Raw genomic sequence first — 4,269 nt, forward strand, 5'->3', positions numbered from 1 at the left:
GAGAAACACGCGTCACGAAGAACTGTCCGGCGACGCCTGTGATTCATGGCGCTCTCCACCTCAGACCGGGTGGCGGACAGCCTATCGGCATCCTCCGTCGGAGGAGCGTCCGACTCATGCCTTGTATTCGCCTCCCCTTCCGGGCCATGCGTTGGAGCATGGCTGGCGGAGGCTTGATTGGCAACCTCTCCGGACACTGTCCGGCGAGCGCTCTTTCTGGAAAAGTTATGAGCATTAATATACCTCCTGGGAATCCTTCCCTTAAAAAATAGCGGTGCTCCGTATCGTTGCGGCGACGTTTCAGTTCGCGTCGCACTCCTCTTCCGCCTGCTGGGCCGGGCTGACCCTTGTTGGCCGGTCGCCGCGGGCTCGACTTCCTACCGTAAAGGCGCTTCCTGTCGAACACCATTGGTGCACGGTGGTCAGAACTAAGCATTAAAGAAGTAACGGCGCTAGGACTTCGGTCGTACTCACCGGGGAAGCCGGACACAAACCGGGGTAGTCAGCCATAATGGCGACTAAAGCATTATCTATGCTGAGCTGGTGGTACACCCCGTCGATCAGTTCCACCGCTAAGTCCAGATCCTCTTCGGAGGCCGGATCAAGGGACCTTTCTGGGTCTTCGGGTTGTGGGGCTGGGCTTTTTATGCCCTCCACATCCCGACGCAGTTCCTGTGTCAAAATCATACAATAAGACAATTGCCTTTAAAGGCACGGTTCAGATATGCATGCGACCGCTTACCCAGCTCCGAGGGTTGTTCATGGAAAATCCGTTCAGAGGATTCGTGCAGAGGAAGTCCTCCTTCTCCCCCTTGTACAAGCCGGACAGGATCTTCACCAGATCGTCGGCCGAGCCAGGTCCCTTGCGGCCGTGACGGGTGGCGTCGTCGTCTCCGTTGAAGTCCCACATGGGGTAGCCCCTATATTGGAGCGGCTGCACCCCATGCATAATGCATGTGGCCATGACTCCGATCATGGTTAATCCGGAATGGGCTAGCAGTCGTATCCGGCCCATCAAGTAATGGACGCTACTATCATCTTCTCGTCGAGGGCTCCGTGGGCGCCAACTTAGGCGTTTCTTCAGGGGAGCGTTGCTGAATCCGGAAGGCCGATCCGGACTGGATCCGGCAGCGGAGCGTCCTCCATATAAAACCACTCCGAAGGCCAATCTTCGGACGTTTTCTTTGGGGTCCCGGACAGGTATCCGGTCCCGGCGATGCGCCATATTTCGGCTCCGCCCACTTGATATATCGACCCCTCGTGAGAGCGGGGTACGAGGCAAAACAGCCTCTTCCACAGCGCAAAATGGGGCTCAATGCCCAAGAACAGCTCACACAGAGCTACGAAGCCCAAGATGTGCAAAATGGAGGTAGGTGTAAGGTGATGAAGCTGGAGTCCGTAGAACTCCAGGAGCCCCCGGAGAAACGGATGTATAGGAAATCCGAGTCCCCTTATTAAGTAGGAGACGAAGCACACCCGCTCTCCTTTGGAGGGATTGGGGGCGCTCTCCGCCTGCTTCCCACCTTTGTAGGTGGCCAGTCCGGCTCGAACCGGAACCATGAAGGCCGGGGGAAGATATCCCTCTGCTTGGAGCGTCACTAACTCGCTGTGCGGGACTGAGCATCTCCTCCAATCTCCTGGCTTAGGGCTGGGAGCGCGAGAAGATGAGCCGCGTCGACTGTCCATGTTGGAATGGGTTTTGTGTCACATGTGCCTCGATGAGTGCTTGCGGAAGGAGGATGATGTGATTTGGATCTGGATCCTCGCCTCCCTTATAGGCAGCTTATTTGCGCAGCTAGGGTGTAAAACATAAAAATACCCTGGCTTCTCGCATTCGTGCGATGCGTGGAAGAAGACCATTATTGAACGCGGAAGCCAAGGAGCGCAACATTTATGAAGCAACCGGACACTATCTGGCAAACACATGGAGCATGAAGAAGAACCCGCCTTGCAAACGCCGAAGACAACATACGCGCCGGATTCGTCGTTATTGAAGCCTGGTTCGGGGGCTACTGAGGGAGTCCCGGACTAGGGGGTGTCCGGATAGCCGACCTATCATCATCAGCCGGACTCCAAGACTATGAAGATACAAGATTGAAGACTTCGTCCCGTGTCCGGATGGGACTTTCCTTGGCGTGGAAGGCAAGCTTGGCAATACGGATATGTAGATCTCCTACCATTGTAACCCACTCTGTGTAACCCTAGCCCTCTCCGGTGTCTATATAAACCGGATGGCTTTAGTCCATAGGACGAACAACAATCATACCATAGGCTAGCTTCTAGGGTTTAGCCTCCTTGATCTCGTGGTAGATCTACTCTTGTAACCTACATCATCAATATTAATCAAGCAGGACGTAGGGTTTTACCTCCATCAAGAGGGCCCGAACCTGGGTAAAAACATTGTGTCCCTCGTCTCCTGTTACCATCCTCCTAGACGCACAGTTCGGGACCCCCTACCCAAGATCCGTCGGTTTTGACACCGACAACTAGTTTATCCAATGCTATGCAAGACGCTATGTCTTGGAGAGGATGGGTTTTGAAGACCATGAAAGTATGGAAACCAAAAAAATTCTCCTAAGGACCCATCATGGTGTGGATTTTCAAGTAAAGTTGTACAATGCTGAGAGTGTAACCCATTTTGGTTGCACAAATTGGGAAGCACTTTGCAAGATGTATGGTTTTGACGAGGGTATGCTTGTCACCATGGATCTTGGTGATCCTACAATCCAGCAAGACAATATGGGCATTCGGGTCCTTGTGGATACACATCCAATTCTTCCCCCATGTGAGCTTAACATAGTTATTAATTAATTTAAATTGTTTATTTCAAAATAGTTGACAGCTTGTTTCCATTGATAGTTTATTTTCATTCTTCAAAGAATGTGCGGAAAATGGTAGACAAAACCCACTATACCGATGGCTCCGAATTAACTTATAAGGAGAAAAATCATCTGATCGCATTTTGTACTGATCTTGAGAATTACAATGTCTACAATCGAACTCCTCAACATTATGGTCAATACGTGCCACTAGTGCACGTGTTGAACTACGGTAACTACCATGGAGATACCTTGGTAAGATTTTTTACTATTACGACATCCCTGCATCTTTTTAAATACTTCTAAAACTAGTACATAATTGCTAACTACCAAGTTATTACTATGTTTTTCAATAGATAATCCCGAATGATTGTGTGCCTCATATGATGTATATGCACGGTCGCCTTGATGTTTTGAACATACAACCAGGTCATCCTACGAATCTCAACTGTCCATACCGGATTTCTAAAAGAAGTGGAGACATGACAATCAAAGAATGGAAAAATGTATGGACAGTCGTAAGGAGCTTCTTGCAAGCAAAAGGAGGCGAAGTGCAAGAATTGGAGACAGGATGATCTCCATTCTTCATAATGGAGAGTCAGGGTCTATATTGTTTTATGCTATTTTACCTTAAGGGTGTTTAGGTCCTACCTGATACTGATGATTATGTCCTAAGAACAATTATGTTGGGTTGGGTTTGATGACTATGAGGATGATGATCGTATGACTTGTTATTAATAACGAGTAGAAGTTGTATGATGATGCATGATTAGTAGGACTTGTTATTATATATGATGATGTATGATGCGAGCATGCATGAGTTATTATATATCAGCGGGTGAAATGATCATAGCAGTAGCTAGCGTTGGTAAACCAAGGACGAAGATATAAGAGAGGACACTTCTCTCTGTTAGCTAGCTAATAACACCCTAAAATTAACCCCCAAAACCCCTAAACCATCCACTTTTTTTTGAAAAAAAAAAAGAAAAACCTCAGCTGCTGACATGTGGAAGCCTTTTGGTCCCGGTTCATGTCACCAACCGGAACCAAAGGCCCCCTTGCCTGGGCTCCTCGCAGTGGCCACGTGGAGGCCCATCTGTCCCGGTTCGTGTTAGAACTGGGACTAAAGGGTGGAGGCATTAGTAACGACCCTTTAGTCCCGGTTCAAGAACCGGGACAAAAGGCTCTCATCAACCGGGACAAATGCCCTGTTTTCTACCAGTGCTCGCTCTCCGCAGCAGATCCCTCCCCACTTCCTCCAAGCTCCTCGTCCTCTCCCTCCCTCACTCTCGCACCATCCGTGAAGGCGCCTCACCGTATCCGCGCTCCATCTAACCCTGCCATCCAAATACCTCTTTAGCTAGAGTTAGTTCAGGGTTAGAATCTAACCTTTAATTGAGTTAGAGTATCCAAACAGGGCCATCATTTGGCGCTCCGGCCAGTGACAGGA

The sequence above is a fragment of the Triticum dicoccoides genome, chromosome 5B (assembly GCF_002162155.2).
Source record: "Triticum dicoccoides isolate Atlit2015 ecotype Zavitan chromosome 5B, WEW_v2.0, whole genome shotgun sequence".
Classification (NCBI taxonomy): domain Eukaryota; kingdom Viridiplantae; phylum Streptophyta; class Magnoliopsida; order Poales; family Poaceae; genus Triticum; species Triticum dicoccoides.